The sequence below is a fragment of the Bos taurus genome, chromosome 11 (assembly GCF_002263795.3).
Source record: "Bos taurus isolate L1 Dominette 01449 registration number 42190680 breed Hereford chromosome 11, ARS-UCD2.0, whole genome shotgun sequence".
In the NCBI taxonomy this organism is placed as follows: domain Eukaryota; kingdom Metazoa; phylum Chordata; class Mammalia; order Artiodactyla; family Bovidae; genus Bos; species Bos taurus.
In genome coordinates this window covers 36,723,676-36,747,257 of record NC_037338.1, presented here as the reverse complement: position 1 = coordinate 36,747,257, position 23,582 = coordinate 36,723,676, and the positions used below count along the sequence as shown (strand labels likewise).

Below are 23,582 nucleotides of genomic sequence, written 5' to 3'. Positions count from 1 at the left end.
ACAATGGACTGGTTCCAAATTGGGAAAGGCTACATCAAGGCTGTATATTGTCACTCTGCTTATTTAAATTATATGCAGAGTACATTGTGAGAAATGCCCAGCTGGATGAAGCACAAGCTGGAATGAAGATTGCCAGCAGAAATACCAATAACCTCAGATATGCAGATGACACCACCCTTATGGCAGAAAGTGAAGAGGAACTAAAGAGCCTATTGATGAAAGTGAAAGAGAAGACTGAAAATGCTGGCTTAAAACTCAACATTAAAAAAACGAAGATCATTGCATCTGGCCTCATCACTTCATGGCAAATAGATGGGGAAATAATGGAAACAGTGAAAGACTTTATTTTCTTGGGCTCCAAAATCACCGTATATGGTGACTGCAGCCATGAAATTAAAAGACGCTTGCTCCTTGGAAGAAAAGCTATGACAAACTTAGACAGCATATTAAAAAGCAGAGACATTACTTTGCTGACAAAGGTCCATGTAGTCAAAGTTATGGTTTTTTCCAGTAGTCATGTATGGATGTGAGAGTTGGACCATAAAGAAGGCTGAGCACTGAAGAATTGATGCTTTTGAACTGTGGTGTTGGAGAAGACTCTTGAGAGTCCCTTGGACAGCAAGGAGATCAAACCAGTCAATCCTAAAGCAAATCAGTCCTGAATATTCATTGGAAGGACTGATGCTGAAGCTGAAGCTCCAGTATTTTGGCCACCTGATGCAAAGAGCTGACTCTTATTAGAAAAGACCCTGATGCTGGAAATGATTGAAAGCAGGAGGATAAGGCGGAGAAGGCAATGGTACCCCACTCCAGTACTCTTGCCTGGAAAATCCCATGGACGGAGGAGCCTGCTAGACTGCAGTCCATGGGGTTGCTAGGAGTCGGACACGACTGAGCGACTTCCCTTTCACTTTCCACTTTCCTGCATTGGAGAAGGAAATGGCAACCCACTCCAGTGTTCTTGCCTGGAGAATCCCAGGGACGGAGGAGCCTGGTGGGCTGCTGTCTATGGGGTCACACAGAGTCAGACACGACTTATGTGACTTAGCAGCAGTTAGCAGGAGGATAAGGGCATGATAGAGGATGAGATGGTTGGATGGCATCACCAGTTCGATGGACATGAGTTTGAGCAAGCTCCACACGATAGTGAAGGACAGGGAAGCCTGACAGGCTACAGTCCATAGGGTCACAAAGAGTCGGACACCACTGAGCAACTCAGCACCTGACACAAGACATTTGAGGAAAACTTCCAACATCAACAACAAATCTCAGAGGAAACAAAGATAAAGCAAGGAACAGAACAAAACTTTGTTTAAAAAACCCCTGTAATTTATATCATCAGACAGATAAAAGAATGTATTACATTCATGTAACAAAATGAGGATGATTGGTTTAATAAAGGAATTATCAAAACAAGAATAATTTAATAGAAATTAAAAATATGGCTGCAAAATAAACAAAAATGCTCCATTAAAGGGTTAGGAGATAAAAGCAAGGAGATCTTCTAAAAAATAAAACCAAAAGCTAAAAAGATGGATAAGAGGAGGAAAATAAGACATTTAAACAATCATTACAGAATGGCCAACATCTGACTGACAGGCACTCCAGAAAGAGAAAAAGCAGGGGGTGGGGAGGGTGGGTGTGGGGAAGATGGAAAGAAATCATGAAATAAATCAAGGAAAATACCCCAGAGTTTAAAAAAAACTTGCAATTTAGACAGGCAATCTCAGATTTAAAAGTCCCACTAAGTACCCAGCCCAATGAATTTTTTAAAAAAGGCACCAAGTTACAGAATGAAATATCAGGATACTGTACTAAGAATAAACTTAAAACTTCTAAGGAATTGGGGGAGTAGATAATTACATAAAAAGTATCAGTAATCAGACTAGGCATCAACTTCTTAAAGCAATGGAGGAGCTCAGAAAACAACATAGCAAAGCCTTTCCAGTTCAGAGGAGAAGCTATTTTCATCCTAGAATTAAGTAACAATCAACTAGGCCGGTATATAAGGAAGCACACCCATGCACCCTTTCTCAGAAAGCTAATGAAGAATGGGTCCCAGTAAAATGATGGACCTAACAAAAAAGAAGAAAACATGAAAGCTGGGAAACAAGCAATGTCATACCTAAAACTACTAGAGGTATTAAAGTTCTGGGATGACAGTCCAGGTGGCAACCCATCCAGACAGGAGCAGGAGGACAGAGACAAGCAACAGTTGATCTGAAATGTTAAAAGTAGGATTGATAAGCTTCTAAAAATCTAATTAAACATTTGGTTAGAATAACAGAAAACTGAAATGATGAAAAGCTAGGCAATTCTTAACTCCAGGAAAATAAGCAGCTGTACCATGAAGGAAAAGTAGTCAAAGTACATTTAATTGGCTTACTAATAAGCAACACTTACATAATAATGTCGGAAAAGGCAATGGCACCCCACTCCAGTACTCTTGCCTGGAAAATCCCATGGATGGAGGAGCCTGGAAGGCTGCAGTCCATGGGGTCGCTAAGAGTCGGACACGACTGAGCGACTTCACTTTCACTTTTCACTTTCATGCACTGGAGAAGGAAATGGCAACCCACTCCATTCTTGTCTGGAGAATCCCAGGGACAGGGGAGCCTGGTGGGCTGCCATCTCTGGGGTCGCACAGAGTTGGACACAACTGAAGCAACTTAGCAGCAGCAGCAGCACATAATAATGTAAATACTAGATACTGAACTAACTTGAAATTAGATTAGGATTATATTAAGAGGATTATATTAAGTCGTGTCCGACTCTTTGGGACCGCATGGACTGTAGCCTACCAGGCTTCTCCATCCATGGGGTTTCCCAGGGCAAAAATACTGGAGTGGGTTGCCATTTCCTTCTCCAGGAGATCTTCCTGACCCAGGGATTGAACCTGGGTCTCCTGCATTGTAGGCAGACGCTTTACCATTTGAGCCACCAGGGAAGGCCTATATGAAGAGAATAGGGAAAGGGAAGTATATGTGCATATGCAGTTAATAAAGCCTAAAATTTATAAATCAAGAAATAGCAGTATAGCTATAGGCATATTATATCAGGAAAAACTGCTAAAGATTTAAAAGCCTCCCCAGAGGTGAAACAGAAAGCACTGCTTTTTCATTTTTTTAATAAAAGCTTTGTAGTGTTATTTAATATTTTGTATGATTTTGATTTAAAATATTTATACTGCCCTGAAGAAAAGAACCAGTAAGAATAAATCCAGAGATAATTCATATTTTAACTTGTATCATGCATTAATACCACACTCTACTTAGTTCAGATTCTCTTCAGAGATCCAACATGTGCTGAATTTTAAAGAAGCTCATTGCTCCATATATCCTGTCTCCCTCAGCGACCAATATTTGAATTTTAAAAGACTGTGTGTGAAATACTTCAAATATTACTCACAATGGAAGAAAACATTCTCCTCTAGTTTCTGTGTGTGATTAGTGAATGTCCCAAAGCATGAAATATGATTTTAAAATATTGTTCTCTCAGTGTTCATTTATTCTTTGTATTTACTACATCACTTCTATATGGCATTTGATAGCCAGATGAAAGCTTCCCTCACTCTGCATTGTCTTAGCTTGGTCCTCCCTTAATCCTTCTATGACCCTCCATTACATCATTTAGGGTCTTCTCTGCTCTACCTCCCAATTGATGTAATTCTTATATTTTACCTTATAAATTGCCAAACATTCAGTATTCTATAAATGACAGGTTTGTGCATATTTTTGCTAGCAACAAATATACACACATTACAGTAAAAAAAAAAGTTTATAAATTCAGAACCTATTAACAATCTAGAGTAAATATACTTTGAGCATAACAAAATGTGTTTTTCTGAAGACTATGTGACAGTAAACAACTATCAGAATTGAATTAATCAAACATAGACTCAATGGAGAAGGCAATGGCACCCCACTCCAGTACTCTTGCCTGGAAAATCCCATGGATGGAGTCTCGTAGGCTGCAGTCCATGGGGTCGATAAGAGTCGGAAACGACAGAGAGACTTCACTTTCACTTTTCACTTTCATGCATTGGAGAAGGAAATGGCAACCCATTCCAGTGTTCTTGCCTGGAGAATCCCAGAGACGGGGGAGCCTGGCGGGCTGCCGTCTCTGGGGTCTCACAGAGTCGGACACGACTGAAGCGACTTAGCAGTAGCAGCAGCAGCAGACTCAATACCCTTTTTTTTTTTTTTTTCATTTTTAAAAAAACATTCTAGGGACTCCCCTGGCGGTTCAGTGGTTAGGACTCGGAGCTTTCATTGCTGGAGCCCAGGTTTGATTCCTGTCAGGGAACTAAGATCCTGTAAACCACGTGGCATGGCCAAAAAACAAAAAACTTTACATGAATATTCTCCTTCGACTGTTTCTAACTGGTAAATTCTGCCACAGCGAGGATAATTTTATATACCAAATCCTTCTGAGGAACTATAAAGGTGACATATTCATTAAAATTTAGTGTTTATAGTGAAGACTCACTTCAGCAAACTGCTGATTTTAAGAAAGTGGTTGAGGAGCAAATACAATTTTCTCCGCCCACTATTCTTCACTCATGATTATGAACTGGCAAAAAAAAAACAACTCTGGTACTGTATGGATTTGTCGCTGGAAAATAATGTATGAGATATATGGCTAGAAAACCAAACGTAAGAACAGTGAGAAAACTTTCAACACTCAGAAACCCCAAGGGGCAGGTGGCTTAGTTATCTTATGAAATCAATTAATCAAATAGTATAGTTTATGGTCCAAGTTTAAAGTTCATATGCCTTTCCTGCCAGCCAACCTATATACTGAGGGGAGAAGGGGATACACTAGTAAGCAATTTTACCTGTATTATTTGGATAATTTCCATTTGATTTTGGAAATGGAATTTCATTTTTCAGTGTATGGAGGGTTTTGTGTCAGACACTGCTTCCTTGTATGCTTAATGTAGGACTCAACAGGTAGTTTAGTGGAAAACAAAGAACAGGTGACAGATGGCGAGTAAAACGCCTGCAGGCACAGCATGCAATATACTTACTATTTTATGAAAAAAAAAAATCTAGACCAGACAAGCAGAAACACTTTGGGAGGAAAATAAAAAATAACTTGAAACCAAAACTGTTCCAGAAAATCCAAAACGTGTCACTGAAAATACACACCATTATAAATGCAGGGAGAGACACCATTCAAAGAATACCCTGAGGGGCCATTCAATATTCATTTAGCCATCTAGGATTCAACTGCATACACTCAGAAAAAAAAAAAAAAAAATTTAAGAGAAAAATGTAAGTCGTACAGGCAATTGTGTTTCTGTTAAACTCAGTGAACATATGCCCCTGCTAGTGGATATGATCAAACCTGAACTAGACTATCAAACCTGAACTTGACAAGCCTGTGGGGACAATGTATCATTTTATTTGAATGGAATCCGTGACCATGGGTAAGAAGGTCAGAAGCAGGGCTTCCCTGGCGGCTCAGTGGTAAAGAATCCACCTGCCAGTGCAGGAGACATGGGTTTGATCCCTGGGTCAGGAAGATCCCCTGGAGAAGGAAATGGCAACCCACTCCAGCATCCTTGCCTGGGAAATCCCATGGACAAAGAAGCCTGACAGGCTAAACTCCATAGAGTTGCAAAATCAGACTTAACGACTGAACAACAACAACAACAACAACATTACCCATGTCACCAGGCCATGAGTAGTGATGTCTTCTTTGCTGCCTATCAGATCAACAGATGACTAGTTCAACCAGTGGAATTCTGTAACAATACACTGGTTCTACTCTCTAATAATACACTAATCCTTTTCAAAGCAGGGTGTCATTCTGTGGTCAAGCTGGTAGAAGAAAGCCAGTTCTTTTCCCTGTTCTCTGAAGAACTTTGACAAACAGATACCTCTCTTGAAGTTAATTACATTAACCCACGAAAAACAAACATTTCAGAATCAGAGGGATCTGGATTTAGATAATTTACTTAACTTCCTTGAGCTTCAGTCTCTATGTCTATAAGATGAGAAAAACAATAATATCTATGTTTTATATATATACATATATATCTATATATATACAGTAATATATCTTGAGGGTATTATATACCTGTGAGGGTATTATATAGAAGCCTGTGTGCTTCTCAGAATACCTGCTATAGAATACATATTCAAGTTGAGTTTGTGCCCACTCTTTCTCTACTTTAGAATTAGACTCATGCCTGGAACATTTAGAAGCTTTGTTCTCTCTGCCAGATTAACCTCTGGGTGCATATAGTTAGTTGAATAACAGACATGCTTAATATGTCTTTGGCTATTATGTAGTATATGGAGGAGAGAATGGTTCCAGGTTTTGGAGTCAGGCCTGAGTTCAAATTCAACCTCCACCACACACAAACTATATGTCTTTAGGAGCATCAATTAACCTTACTGAGCCTCTATTTTTCATTTGCAAAATAGAGCAGTACCTTTTCCTACCTAGCTAGCAAGGATTTCTGTGAGATTGAAATTGGATAAAATATGTCAAAATGGTTCATAAGTAATAAAATATTATGATATATGTTTATTACTTTATTATCTATATTATTATAATGGAATTATAAATAATACTTAATTTTTATTATTGATAGATGATTTAGGAAAAAAGAAGTTCTCTCATTCAAGAAAAAATTAGTTATTGTATAGTCAGCTTTTTCTTATATTGAGAAAAAGAGAAAGTTAAGATATATATAAGTAAAGAATACCAGCCAGAGAATTAGAATACAACTGATAGTCTGAGTGCTAATACTAACAACTTCCTGGACAAACCTCCCTAACTTATTTAGCTTGGCTTTCTTATCTCTAAAGTAATTCCTGCCTCGGTATATTACTGTGAGGAAAAATACAGAAAAATGATGGGAGGAAAAAAAAAATGGGAAAGATGTCAAATCCTTTCAATAAAAGTCTCAGATGAGTTATTTGAACCTTCTTTCTTTAGGTATGTGGACAATCATCTCATCTTATTTATACACCTGTTTTATGAGCAAAACTGCTACAGACATAACCTTCAGAGATTTGTAGACGTGGTAGAAGGAAAGGAAAGAAGATTAAAGGAAATCCTTAAGAAACATTGGCAAACCTCAGTTTCACTCTTTAATTAGGGCGTGGTTAATAAGTGGGCCTTAGGAAGCATTACTACAATCAAAGCTAGAGGAGGTGATGGAATTCCAGTTGAGCTATTCCAAATCCTGAAAGATGATGCTGTGAAAGTGCTGCACTCAATATGCCAGCAAATTTGGAAAACTCAGGAGTGGCCACAGGACTGGAAAAGGTCAGTTTTCATTCCAATCCCAAAGAAAAGCAATGCCAAGAATGTCCAAACTACTGCACAATTGCACTCATCTCACATGCTAGCAAAGCAATGCTCAAAATTCTCCAAGCAAGTGCTCAACAGTACATGAACGGAGAACTTCCAGATGTTCAAGCTGGTTTTAGGAAAGGCAGAGGAACCAGAGATCAAATTGCCAACAACCATTGGATCATCAAAAAAGCAAGAGAGTTCCAGAAAAACATCTACTTCTGCTTTATAGAACACATCAAAGCCTTCGACTGTGTGGATCACAACCAACTGTGGAAAATTCTGAAAGAGATGGGAATACCAGACCACCTGACCTGCCTCCTGATAAATCTGTATGCAGGTCAAGAGGACATGGAACACTAGACTGGTTTCAAATCAGGAAAGGAGTACGTCAAGGCTGTATATTGTCATTCTGTTTATTTAACTTACATACAGAGTACATCGTGAGAAATGCTGGGCTGGATGATTGCCAGGAGAAATATCAATAACTTCAGATATGCAGATAACACCACCCTTATGGCAGAAAGTGAAGAGGAACTAAAGAGCCTCTTGATGAAAGTGAAAGAGGAGAGTGAAAAAGTTGGCTTAAAACTCAACATTCAAAAAATGAAGATCATGGCATCCAGTCCCATCATTTCATCACCAATAAATGGGGAAATAATGGAAACAGTGACAGACTTCATTTTCCTAGGCTCCAAAATCACTGCAGATGGTGACTGCAGCCATGAAATTAAAAGATGCTTGCTCCTTGGAAGAAAAGCTATGACAAACCTAGATAGTGCATTACAAAGCAGAGACATTACTTTGCCAGCAAAGGTCCATCTAGTCAAAGTTATGCTTTTTCCAGTAGTCACAGATAGATGTGAGAGTTGGACCATAAAGAAAGCTGGGCACTGAAGAGTTGATGCTTTTGAACTGTGGTGTTGAAGAAGACTCTTGAGAGTCCCTTGGACAGCAAGGAGATCAAACCAGTCAATGCTAAAGGAAATCAGTCCTGAATATTCTTTGGAAGGACTGATGCTGAAGCTGAAACTCCAATACTTTGGCCACCTGATGTGAAGAACTGACTCATTGGAAAAGACCCTGATGCTGGGAAATATTGAAGGCAGGAGGAGAAGGGGACAACAGAGGATGAAATGGTTGGATGGCATCACCGACTTGATGGACATGGGTTTGAGTAAGCTCCAGGAGTTGGTGATGGACAGGGAAGCCTGGCATGCTGTAGTTCACAGGGTCGCAAAGAGTCAGACAGGACTGAGCGACTGAACTGACTGAAGAAATAGTACTGTTATACTTTCTCTCTTGTAGAAACTGCCTCTAGGCTGAGCTGAAAGAGTTCCATGTCCTGGACCTCTGAATACAGAATCCAGGAGTCTAGCTTGAAACTGGAGTGACATCCTCAATACTTTCATGAACTCTTATCTCGATACTGATTAAACATATCTTGAATTAGTCACCTCATCTCTTTCTCCATTGCCAATGCTCCAGGCTAAGCCCCTCACTGGCTCTCAGCTGAATTCCTGCAAAGTCAGCTACCTGCTGACCTAATCTCCATTCCCTCCTGATCAACCCATCTCTGAACTGTCAACAGAGGGCTGTTTTTAAATAATTCCATCAAGCGACATGTCTGATAAAAACAATGACTCCCTGCATCACTCCCAAAGAAAGCTGCTGCTGCTGCTGCTGCTAAGTCGCTTCAGTCGTGTCCGACTCTGTGCGACCCCAGAGACGGCAGCCCACCAGGCTCCCCCGTCCCTGGGATTCTCCAGGCAAGAACACTGGAGTGGGTTGCCATTTCCTTCTCCAATGCATGAAAGTGAAAAGTGAAAGTGAAGTCGCTCAGTCGTGTCTGACTCTTAGCGACCCCATAGACTGTAGCCTACCAGGCTCCTCCGTTCATGGGATTTTCCAGGCAAAAGTACTGGAGTGGGGTGCCATTGCCTTCTCCGCCCAAAGAAAGCTAGAAGTCTTTAACCTGCAAAGCAGACCCCTTAATATTCTGACCCAGGCTAGCTCACCAGTTCCATTCAACACCACCCCTCCCACTCAGTTGCTTAGTGAAGCAATATAGTATAGTGTCTATAGCTAATGCTAAACAATTATCCACTTCTTACTTTCAGTAATGGAACCCTTGAGTTTCAGCTGAACACAAGGACTCCCTAGGTATGACCATGTGATTAGACTGTAACCAGTGGGATGAAAGAGAAAGTGTTGTGTGCTTATTTTTGTTTTGTCGTTAATATGAAACTTCTAGGTCAAAAGAAAGAAAGAAAGAAAATTACTATGTTAAGAGTATTCAAACCACAGCCAAGTAAAATCCAGAAACTAAAATGACCCATTATCTGCCAAATAAGAGAAACAGAACATTTAATACATTTAAAGCAAGATCAGTCTGTCAGCAGAATTCAAACTTCCTTTTCAGACCCAGGAAATTTTCTTTAAAAGAGAAACTTTGAAATGCGTTGTTGGCAGGAATCAGAAAGAAGCAAAGAATCTTTTTTTTTTCTTTAATTAATACATACCTAATCTAGAAACTATGTGGCTACTATGCCATTTTTAAGTGCCAAGCTCAAAAAAAGAAACTGAATTTTACATCTCACTGTACTGCTCTCAGAATAATTCATCTAATTCCACTATAGGCAGTCTAACAAATGGTTTGAATCTTTATCAGTTACAGGTTATAATATGCACTCATCAGTGTCCTTTATCATATAGGAAGCTCCCTTTTTCAGAACTCTACTTGGAGCTTCAAGTTAGGATCTAAGGTGTGGGGCCTTGAGTTACTGGTTAAGTAAGCTTCCTATATCCACTTGATCCTCTACTTAGAGAACCTGGGCCAGTATCGTCATCAAATTTCCTGACAGGAAACTGCTTTATTCTTTCTTGAAATGAGAGTTAATAAAAGACCAAGCACACCTGTGTCCTCTCCCTGTGCGAGCAGACTTTAATTAGTCACAATCAGATCAAGAGCAGAAACCACAGAGTAATTTAAACAGGAAGAGCTGACTATAGAGCATTACTGAGCAATGATAGGAGAGGGACTATAAAGATGGGATGAGAGCTCTAAAGGGTGCCAAAGAGCTGAGGGAAAGAACCAACAGAGAGGAACCTGGAGGAGGTCAGACTTCAGCATTTGTTGACGAAGGTATGGTCAAAGTCCACTTGATGCAGAGAAGTTACCTAAGCCAGAGATGGTCCAAAGTTGCCAGGAAAACAGAAACAACCTGCTGGGCACAGGCCAACCAGAGCTGGTTGGCAGACTGGGTATGCAGAAGGAAAGAGGTGCAGAGAGTCAGGAGGCAGGTGAGTCAGCGGGCCACTGCAGGTGAGGCCTGGGATGCTCAGTGCCCATGTCAGGACAGTCCTGGAGAACGGTTCTGTGGGGCACGGGTGAGATGACGCTAAGGGGTGGGTGCACAGAGGGAGCCAGACTGCCGCTGTGGACACTTCTGGGACCAGGACCTCGAGGGGCCTCCCTCTACAGGAACCTGGCACATCTCTGTATTTGGCTGGGGACGGAGCAGCTCCCACCCACTCAACAGGACAAAGCTTAAGCATCTTGCTCACTAGACAGCCAGCTCGATGAGTCCCAGCATGCCCACACAGAGCAGCAACCTGGGCTGCAGTGAAGGTTGTGCTGTCTGGAGCTCCCAGCCACACTTACTTACAAGATCTGAAGAAAACACACAGAAAAAGCTACACACTACAGGACTTAAGCAGTGAAAAAGAAAGCATGCTCTTCAGGCTACCAAGAGAAATCCCTCTTTCTCCTTCAAGTGTGTTTCTCTCTCCAGTGACCTCTATGACAAAGCAGTGTGCCAAATGTCAAAGGAAAAATATTTACAGGGCCCAGACCCATTCAAACAGGTTAGTCGATGAAGGGAGCTGACAGGCAATGAATTAATAATAAGCACATTCACCCTCTGACTGAAGCCCTCCATAGAAACAGAGCTGCCCAGTGAATTGTTCTCTCTGCTTTCCCCTAGAATTTAACTTGTCCCCAGGTGCCACCTGCTCCCATCAATCCCCCAGTAACTCTGATCTTCTAACCTGCCCCTCTAGTCATTTACAGGTGGCTATGTCAGAAGTCTCTCTACAGCCCCTGTTGAGGGTAGCTCATAAGTGTGATACAGTTTTGTACAGCTCTTTAAAGCAATTTGATAAAAGCAATCCAAAGTCAAATTAGAGATTAGGCCATTTTTAGAGTCATGGGATTGTTCTGTATGGCTCTGAGGTAGTGTATGTATGTGACTATGCATTTTTCAAAACCCATAGAACTATACACTACCAAGTGTGGACTTTAACGAATGCAAATTTAAAAAATTAACTAGGATGTTAGAGGACCCTAGAATGCAATACAGACTGTGAGAAATGAATCTAACTCTATTACAGACGCATGACATAACCTTTCTGAAAGGGATAGGGAAAGAGCTGACCTAAAGTAACTTTGGAAAATGGTATTTAGACTAGATACTCTAAAGTTTAAAAGGACTGTATATAAACACTGTACTATAGTCTGCAAATTAGTTTCTTACAGGGATACCAGATAAGAATTCTGAAAGTACTGTACATCTATACTAGAGTTGAACAAGTGATACTAATAGATAATATGAACTAAGTTCCTCAGAGTTAAAGGAAAAAGTTAAAAATAAACAAGGGAGAGGCTAGACTAAGCCCTGTGATAATAAGTTAGAGTTGGGGACATCAGTATAAACTCATGCCTAATTTATGTACTTTGAGTAGATAGATAGTAGAGAAATAGATAATTATACATAATGTTTGTATACATGGGAATACGTATGTATATTTCCTAGCTCTGTCCACTGAGAAAGCCTAGAAGTGTTTCCCCAATAGCAGTGAGCACACACCCTTGCCAGGATCTTGGTTTCTAAAAAACATTTTCCAATAGAAGGAACCAGGGCTTCTTGGATAAATGGCTGATTCTAGGGTGCAGGCAGGGAAGATATAAGAAGTTTGGAGAGAGTAAGTCTAGTGCCAGAAAGGAAGGAAGGGCTCAGACAGCAAAACGGACACTGGAACCAATCTGAAAGAGCTCTCAATGGTCAAAGATGGGAAAATCTGAACAAGCATGTTATTCTGAGTTGTGGAGATGAATTTTTTTTAAAAATATATAGTGAAAAGTAGAAAGTAAGTCATTGCTCCTGGGGAGTAAGAAGCAGCATAGGGGCAGGGACTGTTTGTTGTTAAAAGCCTTAGAACATAATTTGACACTTTAAACCATTTCCATATTGGCTTGTGTAGCTTTGAAGGAAAACTTCTAACTACATTAAAAAGAATACACACAAAAGAAGTTAGAATATGAGGCAATTGAGGGAATATTTTGATGAGAGGGTTTTATTTGGTTGGATTGGTTTCTATGTTTTATTAAAATAGGAGACACTTAGCTAGTTTATATATAGATAGAAAACCAACAGACAAAAAGAATAAAACAGGGAAGAAATAGAGATAACTGACTAAGGTAAGTGTCTGAGGAGGGGAGGCAATCTTTGTTAGAAGGATTTACAGAGGACTGGGCTTCCAGGTGGCGCTAATGTTAAAGAACCCACCTGCCAATGCAGGAGACATAAGACACAAAGTTTCAATCCCTGGGTTGGGAAGATCCCCTGGAGGAGGGCATGGCAACCCACTCCAGTATTCTCGCCTGGAGAATCCCCATGGACAGAGAAGCCTGGCAGGCTACAGCCCACTGGGTTGCAAAGAGTCGTATAAGACTGAAGCGACTTAGTGTGCGGATGGCACTAATCAGCTCATTATTTCTAACCTATCCAAAGAGTGACACATGCAGAATCTCAAGGAAACCTCTGTCCTGTCTCCCTCTTGCTTCTTGCTGAGCCCTGAGGTGCACCCACTCTTGCCTGGTATGGGGTGCTCTCTCACAAGCTGCAAAGGTGCACTTCCTGAAAACGCCAGGGGCAAGTCTGTCACTTCCTTGTCAGTGTCTACACTAATTATTTACAGAGATTTGGCAACAATTATGCAGACTTACAGGCTTCCCAGGTGGTGTAGTGGTAAAGAATCTTCCTGCCAATAGAAGAAACACAAGAGACGTGGGGTTGATCCTTGGGTTTGGAAGATATCCTGGAGAAGGAAATGGTAATACACTCCAGTATTCTTGCCTGGAAAATTCCATGGACAGAGGAGCCTGGTAGGCTACCGTCTGTGCGGGTGGCAAGCTAAGAGTCATACACAACTGAGCACACACACACACACACACACACACACACACACACACGTGCAGATTTAAGCTAAAGACCTCTTTTTTTAAAAAGAAAGATATGTGAATACACTTAATGACACTGGACTATACACTTCAAAATGGTTGCAATGGTGGGACTTCCCTAGTGGTCTAGAGGCTAAGACTCTGTGCTCCCCAAACAGGGTGGGCCCAGGTTTGATCTCTGGTCAGGGAACTAGATCCTACATGCTTTAACTAATACACAGCACAGCCAAAAAAAAAGAGAAAATGGTTGCAATGGTAAATTTTGTTATATAGGTTTTACTATCACAAAAAGTTTTTTTAAAGCGAGATATAAAATTAGGAGAGGGAATTCCCTAGTGGTCCAGTGGTTAGAACTGCTAAGGGCACAGATTCAAGGTCTGCTTGGGGAACTAAGGTCCTGAAAGTTGTGAAGCAATGGCCAAAAAAGTGAAAGAAAATAAAATTAGGGAGAGTCATTCCTAAATGTACAACTCTGTACTTATCAGATCTTTAGTGATGGAGTGAACCCCAAGGTTAACTGTTTAGAAAGAGGTGGAAGTCCAAGTTTACCTTCACAAGCAACTATGGATGAGCCTTTGTTGAAAAGAAAAGAACTCACTTTGCACATCACAGGAGCGATTTTGTCTTCCTAATGACTGAAGATTGCTCTTCTAGAACTATGACTCAATTCTTGAGGGTAGAGTTCCTTATCATGGTATGGTAGCTGAGGTATTTCTACTAAGTAGAATGCTCATGACATATTTCATATATTAAAACCGTTTTAAAGAAATCCATTTCACATTTAAAAAATTTGTTCTCAACTTCAGAAATAATTTTAAAAGGTCTACCAAAGACTACTTTTAATTATAGTAATAAGCAAGGAACTAATAGTGGGTATTCAGTAAAAATGGGAGAAAACACATCTACTCAGCCTTATTTTCACATTTCATTCCTCACTTAGCCCAAACCATATTCTAATACAATACAATCAATGTGCTCATGACAAGGTGATAATTAGTATGTAGTCCTAGAGAAATGGGCCTGTGATATTTTTGATTTGCATCTCCTTTGTTTGGGAATATTGCCTTAAATAACTGAAAGGCAAATAAAATGACTTGGCAGGCCCACACAGAGAAGGAAGTTTTCTTAATAGCGAGTTGCCTTTATATGGGCATATTTCTACTTTCTAAAATAATGTCTCCATTATCTTGGTTAGAGTTCAACTCTTTTAAATCTATAAGAAATATGTGAGGCATGAGTATATGGGATGATTCATAGATTTGAAATAACACCTACTCTCCTTTGGTTCTGGCACAAAATGTGTCAGTGAAGCCTGCAATTAAGAAAATTACCTTGGGCTGTCCTGCCACAAGGATGGTGATGTCAATCTACTCATCCAGAGCAGAAGTGTCTTACAAAAATGAGTTTAGAAAACAATTCTACTCTAGCGATGACTGTGTCTTGGTGCCTTTGCCATGCCATCTAAATTTTTGTCATTAATAATAAGATTAATAATATTTACTAAATATTGTTATGCTATTTCTTGTAGTCATCAAAACAGCCCTATGAGATAGATACTATGATGGTTCCTATTTTACAGATGAGGAGGGGTTAAATAAGGGGCCCAAGATCATACTTTTAACCAGTGGTAGAGCTTGGATTTGAAGCCAGATCTCTCTGACTCAGATGTTCATTCTTTTGATCAAGACTAGTTGCATAATTTGAAAAGCCCAGTACAAAATGAAAATATGGGGGGCTCCATTCAAAAAGTATTAATAATCACAGGGCCCTGTGTGACTGCACAGGTTGTATACCCATGAGCTGGCAGTGCTCTCAATCATGCGCTCTCAATCACTTCCCTCCACCAAGTCCTTCCTCTCCAATATCTCAACCAAATTTAGCAAACATTTTGTCCAATCCACAACGCTACTGTAAGAAGTCCTGTGTGAATTCCTGAGAGACACAGGTCCAGTCTGGAGACATTCATTTCTCAGTTAATCCTTTTACATGCCTAAATTTCACATTATGTTCAACAGCAGAAAGTATCCTTTGAATATCAATCTTCTCTTTGTGAAGGTCCCTAACACCTTCCTTTTAATCAGTCTGCTTCCCTCTTTTAAAAAATAAATAACTTCACCATTTCCATTTTAAGCATATAATATCACAGTGTCAGTACTGTTCCTCCCTGCTGTGATATTTGCAGCTGCTTCACCCTGATGATGGGAAAAGGCCTTGGATCCTCGTAATTGTAGGGTCCTGATTAATGAACACTTTGCCTCTCTGCATTTCCTTTTGAAGATCTTTCCAGACCTTTCACTTGGCACCTTCACTTAAGTGGAATGTCTGGAGCTTGGTGGACAGCATGTTTTGGTGTAAACCTTTTACCATCCAACACATATCTTGAGAACAAAGGAAGTCTGTTTGCAGTATTTATCGAGTAATTGGGACATGCAAGTTACATTTCTAGGGAAAGGAACCAGTTGTGTGTGGACAGCTACAGTGGAGGAGAGTTTGCAGGCAGACTAGGAGACAGAGATGTTATCTCTGCCCCGGTGGGGATTCCCACCTAACACGATGTCTAGCCCCAGACTACCTCATCCTTCACACATTTTCACTATGATTTCTTTTTCTACAAGAAATTAGGACTGTTCCTGTCTTCATTTCTTCCTAATATGGGGAAAGAAGGGAGGACTCACAGGCAGCCTCCACCTGAGACTCTTCTGACTTTAGGACTTAAATGTGGGCTCCTGATTGATGCCGCCTTACTTCCTGTGGATAAAACTGAATGAGATTATAGATAATTTGTCATTGTGGCATGGAAAGAATAAGGCACAAGCAAATATTTAGAAGAGTAGTTTTCAACTGTATCAGACCCACTATCCCCTTTTTATAATGAAACATCCCTTCATTGTCCTGAAAGGGAATTCATAGATAGTATAATCTACACATATACAGGGGAAAAGAAAACCACAACTCATTTTAATTGACATAATGCTTAAATTGTGATACAAAACAGAAATAAAACTAGAGTTAGGGTTATGTTCAGATAATTATAAATAGCTTTTCACCCACATCAGTGCCTTAAAGGACATTTGATAGTAGGGTGGGACAATTTCTATGTCCTATGGAACTCTTCCAAACATCTGTCAATCCTGGCCCTCAGCCACCAGATACCAGTTAGCATGCCTTCAATCATTGTAATAACCAAAAATGTACCCACAGTTCCTATAACACATCGTAAAAGGTGGTACTGCCCCTGCTGAGAACTACTGGTCTATGTAGGAGTGTCTCTGTATTAGATTTCTTTAGATTCTCCCTTGGTTAGGGGTTCTATGTAATAGAATACGATATACTTGCCATACTCCCAGACTAAGAGTTCCAGGGCTTAACAAGCCTGAGCTCAACCAGCATGCATTTTCTATTTGTACACAACTATTTTTAGGACACTAGTTTTAAAATAGTACCCACATACACACACACTCCACTATCACCAAGGTCCCTGACCACAGAGTCACGTGAGGGAGTGGCCATGCTATGTATGGACTGATGGTTATACAGAGTGAAGCAGAGAGAGCCTTGATTTTGTGTCCTATGTAAAACTTAGGGAGGCAGAATTGAGGATGTGTCAGTGTGGTGCATGGGTTGGCCTTGTACCTTTTTCTTGGTACTCTCTGCCCCTACCTTGGGTTAAAGGAGACTCTGTATTGTAAACAAAGGTTGTCTCTTGTTCTGCCTGCTGAATACAAAATTGAAGCCAAACAGGGACCCAAAGGGAATAAGAGTCCCCTCACCCTCATGCCCCTGGACACATACTCCTAATTAGGATCAATCAAAATATCATTCACCAAATACTCAGAAAGATACCGAGATCTGGCCCAATTGAAAAAAAAAAAGAATGCTTGTGGAAACTTCTCTGAGTCACACTCTAGCATTTAGCAGAGGTCAGTGTTTTCCCACCAGAACAAGTTAAAACTTGAATGAAATAAAAATTCTAGATTACCTAAGGGAAAACTTAAACAGCAAAATTCCTCTACACCAAGACCCATGATAAAACATTTGCCCCCTCTTAAATCATGCTCATTCAAGAATCTGTTTAAGCACAGCATGCTTTCTGGGTGGTACAATTCTTACATGGGCCATTAAGAAGAAAGAGGTTTTGAATCAATGAATGCGAGAGGAAAAAATGTGTTGCAACTAAGGAAAACATTCATTCATGTATAAGCCTAGGTGTTGGTCACTCAGTCGTGTCCGACTCTTAGTGACCCCATGGACTGTAGCCCACCAGGCTCCTCTCTCCATGGAATGCTCCAGGTAAAAATACTGGAGTGGGCAGCCATTCCCTTCTCCAGGGGTTCTTCCCAACCCTGGGATTGAACCCGGATGTCCTGCACTGCAGGCAGATTCTTTACTGTCTAAGCCACCACAGAAGTCCCCATTCATGTATACAGTCACTTGTTTCCCTTCTCAGCTTAGTTTCTCCTATTATACATTGCAAGTACCCTTAGTATCCTTCCCCCCAACACTTTGAGAAACTCACTTGATTCCACAATGATCTACTACAGGCAATACACCCTGTAGTCCATGCTTACACCTGTGCCTGGTGAAGAACCAAACCATGCAGAGATCTCACTTTAAATTTATGATCTTAAACCTTGAGTAGGCCCTTAATCCTGCCAGCAATCATACTATATTCCCCAAGTCCTTCTATTATCCCTCTTCCCCTAGTGGTATTACATACCTTCACCTCTGTCCTCAAACCTCAAACACCTACTCACCACCTATTCTCATTTCACATATTCTCATATTCACATATTTCACTGAGGAAATAGAATGAGTCAGAAGAGAGCTCCCACAAACACCCACCAACTGCATGAGTGCCCAAGTCCTGGGTTCTTTCTTATGGCTATAGATGAAAACTTCGTGCCCCCACAAAAGACCAGTTGCTCTACTTGTAGCCTAGATGCCCACTTACTGTCACCTCCTCAAGGACTCACTCCAGCAATTCTGTTCTCAATTCTTCCCTTTTCACTAGATCTTTTCCATCAGTTATGGACATTATTTCTCTCACCTCTGAAAAACCCTGTCTTGACCCCACTTCTTCTTCCATTTACTACTCCCATTCTTTTTCTTTTCTGGAGGTTGTCCATAGTCATCATCTCTACTACCTCCAAATCTCCCTTCCCAGTCTCTCTTAAACCTAATACAATCAGTATTTATCCAATCCACTCCAACTAAATTGCTCTTATCAAGATCACTTCAACCTCCCTGTTGCTATATCCAAAGGCTAAATATTCAGTCTTCCTCTTACTTGATTGGTTAGCAGAATACAATCACTCTCTCCTCCTTGAACCACTTTTCCACTTGGTTTATAGAAGGAGACATATCTGGTCTTCTACCTATATCTCTGGTTCCTCCTCAGTCTTCTTTGTTGGGTTCTCTTCCAACACTCTGACTTCCAAAACTTGGGAGTATTCCAAAATTCAGTCCTCGAACCTTTCCTCTTTATCTTCTTCACTCACTTATTAGGTGATCTCATCTAGTCTCATGGCTTTAAATACCACCCAATATATGTTTTGTCCAGCCTGCATTTCTCCCCTGCACTAGACTCGCATATCCAGCAGCCTCCTTAAACCTCCGCTTGGATGACTAATAGACATCTCAATTTAACAAGTCCAAAACTGAACTCCTGACCCCCTCTCACTACCTCCCTACTGCCGAACCCTGTGCCTCTTCTACTTTTCCCCAGATGCTAAGCCAAAACCTAGAAGTCATCCTTGATGCCTTTCTTGCTCTCATTCCCCACATTTGATATGTCAACTCAACTGTCAACATATGTGTAGAATCTGACCACTTGTCATCATTCCACTATCACTGTGTCTCACCTAAATTAGTGGAGGAGACAACTAGTCTTCTACCTTCCATTTTGACTCCATTCAGACTTCTCAACACACAAGTCAGAGTGATGCTGATAAAACATAAACCAGAGAAGGTCACCCTTCCGTTCAGAAACTTTCCAATGCCATTTTTAGTAAAAGCTCAACTCCTCAAATTCCTTCAAAGCTCTTCACATTCTGCCCTTGGCTCATTTCTTTTCCAACTTTGTCCCCTATTTCCTCATCCTTCACCTCTTCCTTTCTAGTAGGAGTCTCCCTACCCTTTGCTGTTCCTTAAACCTTCTAGGCACCCCAAGACCTTTGTGCTTACTGTTCCTGGGATGTTCTTCCCCCAGACATGACTCACTCACTCACCTCCTTCTCTCAGATATTTCTTCCTCAGTGAGTCCTTCTCTGTTACACATCTGTGATGGCTCATTTTAGCTGTCAATTTGATTGACAGGGTGCCCAGACATTTGGTCAAACATTATGCTGGCTTTAAGACTTAGACTGGAACCACACTACTGGCTCTGCTAGCTCTTCAGCTTTGCTGACTACAGATCCTGGACTTCTCAGTCCCTCTATGGGCCTTCTTCTCAGCCTCCATAACCACTGAGCCAATTCCTTATAACTAATGGGGATTAAATGACTGTATATTTATGCAGTGCTTGGAAGAATGCCTAATATAGTATTATAGTAAGTGCTATATTAAGTAAAATAAATAAATAACTGTATACATACATACATACATATATATATGTGTATATATATATATATATATATATATATATTCTTTCTCTCAAGACTTTCAGATAGTAGAAAGGAAAACATATCTATCAAAAGTACAGAGTACACAGTGGTAGTACAGAAGATAGTAAGGGTTAACTTCCCCTTAGACTCAAGGAAGACTTCACAGAGACAGTCATATTTAATGTGAATCTTAGAGAATGAAGAAGTGCTTCCTAGACCAACAAGAAGGGCATTCCAGGCCAAGGACACAGAACAAATGTTTAAATCAGGAGGCTCAGAGATAAGAATAAATCTGTCCTCCCACCTTCCAGGAAGTGGTTATCTGGAGTTGTCTCAATAAATCCAACTTGTTTTTCCTAATTTATCCTTTAATTTTTTTATTATGTAAGGGAAAGTGTTGGTAACACTGAATATTAAATTATAGTCATTTCACTGTGTGGGAGAGAAAATTTTAGAGATTGTTACACTCTCAGGCAATGCTTACCCCAATCAATTCAATGCATCGAGTGAAAAGAATTTGCTAGTTCTAAGTCACCTTAATATTCTCAAAAGAATCTTTTGTTGATTGATATTTACCATATGTTGAAAGAATCTTTCATCAATTGGTATTTACCATATCTTATCTGCTGATATGATCACTGATAACCATTTTTCTTTAAAATGTTACATTAGAATTCATTTGTTTAATGAATTTCGATTTTTCCATTGCTTTATTCATTTACTACCTAACTAAAAGTATGTTTTATTTATTGTCACATTGTCAGAGATATTAGTTCAGTTCAGTTCAGCTCAGCTGCTCAGCCATGTCTGACTCTTTGCAACCCCATGAAACTCAGCATGCCGGGCCTCCCTGTCCGTCACCGCCTCCCGGAGTCCACCCAAACCCAGATATTAGCTAATAGTATTAAAAAAAAAACAACCCTAATGTCCATTAAAATATTTTCTAATTTTTTTCCTACATTAAAAAACATGATTTAAGGACAACATTACTTCACACACCTTTGACTAACTCCTTTCAAGTTAATGATCTAGAAATCAGTGGAGAAGGAACTTAAAGGGAAATGGTCAAGGGGTCATCCAGGAAGGCAACAGGAGTTGGGCAGGATTGATTGAAACACCACAATTAGATCCAGCCACTTCTCAGGATCTGGCCCAGAAACTCACTCCTTGCAATGCCCTAGGTATGAGCCCCAAGAGGCTGACTCATGCAGAGACAGAAGTAGATATTCAAATGCCAGTTTATTCATTTGCAGTGAGAAATTAACCTCTCACATGGACCAGCGTGTTCTCATTGATTCCTTGAAGTCAAGGCAAAGAGAATTCATACTAAGAAAGTACTTTACTAATTTGCCATGGGAAATCTCTGCATAGGGACAGAAACTTCAGTGTCTGTTGATCTGTATATTTTCTCCCTAGAGATAGCCTACCTGGGAAATCAAACCATAGTCAGAATATTACTCAGTAATAAGAATAGAGAGATGAACATGTGTGTGAGTGTGTGTGTGTGTTCAGTCATTCGGTCATGCCCGACTCTTGTGACCCCATGGACTGTAGCCTGCCAGGTTCCTCTGCCCATGGGATTTCCCAGACAAGAATACTGGAGTGGTTGCCATTTCCTTCTCCAAGATGAACATATGGAACTAGACTGAAAGACTGTGGCAGACAGAATAAAGGCCCCCCAAAGATGTCTACATCTTAACACTCAGAACCTGTGAATATGTTACCTTACACAGCAAAAGGACTTTGCAGGTGTGATTACATGAAGGATCTTGAGATGGGAAGATCATCCCTTGATGACTGAGTTGGTGAAGTGTGATCGCTCAGTCCAGTCCGACTCTGCTACCCCATGGACTAAACAGTCCGTGGAAATCTCCAGGCCAGAAGACTGGAGTGGGTAGCCTTTACCTTCTCCAGGGGATCTTCCCAAATTGGGAATCAAATCCAGGTCTCCCACATTGCAGGCAGATTCTTTACCAGCTGAGCCATCAGGGAAGCCCCAAAATACTGGAGTGGGTAGCCTATTCCTTCTCCAGGGAATCTTCCCGACCCAGAAATCAAACTGGGGTCTTCTACACTGCAGGCAAATTCTTAATAAACTGAGCTATCAGGGAAGCCCGATTACTGAGGTAGGCTCAGTATAATTACAAGCTTCCTTATGAGAGAGAAAAAAGAAGGTCAAAGGCAGTAGAAAGGGCTGTAATGATGGAAACAAGAGGTTGGAGTGATGCCAGCAGGGGGCTATAAGCTGAAGAACACAGAGAGCCTCAAGAAGCTTACACAGGCAAGGAAGTGGATTTCCCCTTAAAGACTCCAAGAAGGAATGCAGCACTGCTGACACTTTGATCTTAGCTTAATGAGATGCATTTAAGATCCCTGATCTCCAGAACTATAATAGAACACATGTGCATTATAGTAAGCTATTCACTTCAGTTCAGCCGCTCAGTCGTGTCCAACTCTTTGCAATCCCGTGGACTGCAGCACACCAGGCTTCCCTGTCCATCACCAACTCCCAGAGCTTGCTCAACTCATGTCCATAGTGTTGGTGATACCATCCAATCATCTCATCCTCTGTTGTCCCCTTCTCCTCCTGCCTTCACTATTTCCCAGCATCAGGGTCTTTTCCAGTGAGTCAGTTCTTTACATCAGGTGGCTAAAGTATTGGAGCTTCAGCTTCAGCTTCAGCATCTGTCCTTCCAATGAATATTCAGGACTGATCTCCTTTAGGATTTTCTGGTTGGATCTTGCAGTCCAAGGGACTCTCAAGAGTCTCTCCAACACCACAGTTCAAAAGCATCAATTCTTCAATGTTCGGTCTTCTTTACGGTCCAACTCTCATATCCATACATGACTACTGGAAAAACTATAGCTTTGACTAGACAGACTTTGTCAGTAAAGTAATGTCTCTGCTTTGTGATAATGCTATCTAGGTTTGTCATAGCTTTTCTGCCAAGGAGCAAGCGTCTTTTAACTTCATGGCTACAGTCACCATCTGCAGTGATTCTGGAGCCCAAGAAAATAAAGTCTGTCACTGTTTCCATTGTTTCCCCATCTGTTTTCCCAGCCATGAAGTGATGGGACCAGATGCCATGATCTTAGCTTTTTTTGAAAGTTGAATTTTAATATTAATCTACCAGGTTATAGTAATTCATTCAGCAAAAGGAAACTAATACTGACTCTGAGGCAGTAATTAAGATTACATTCAGCTGTGAGAGGTAGAAATCCCCACATATAAGTAGCTTGAACAAAGTAGACTTGAACAAGTTATGACCTCTCACAAAAAGGAAGTCCTGATTAAACAGTCCAAGACTGATAAAGCAGATCCACCATTACCAAGTACCCAGGCTTCCACTATCTTGTTACTCTCCATACTCAACACATGGTTTCAACTTCATGAGAGCTCAAGATAGCTGCTTAATCTCCAGCCATCA

The 23,582-nt window shown here is 40.6% G+C and overlaps 1 long non-coding RNA gene and 1 other non-coding gene across 2 annotated transcripts in view; both read right to left on the bottom strand.

Annotated features, from left to right (window-relative positions):
• Nucleotides 1-23,582, bottom strand: part of LOC132346573 (uncharacterized) — a 45,775-nt gene that overhangs the window by 5,080 nt on the left and 17,113 nt on the right. The window lies entirely within an intron of this gene.
• Nucleotides 2,875-2,947, bottom strand: TRNAC-ACA (transfer RNA cysteine (anticodon ACA)). The gene has a single exon. It is a non-coding gene; the product is annotated as a tRNA-Cys (tRNA).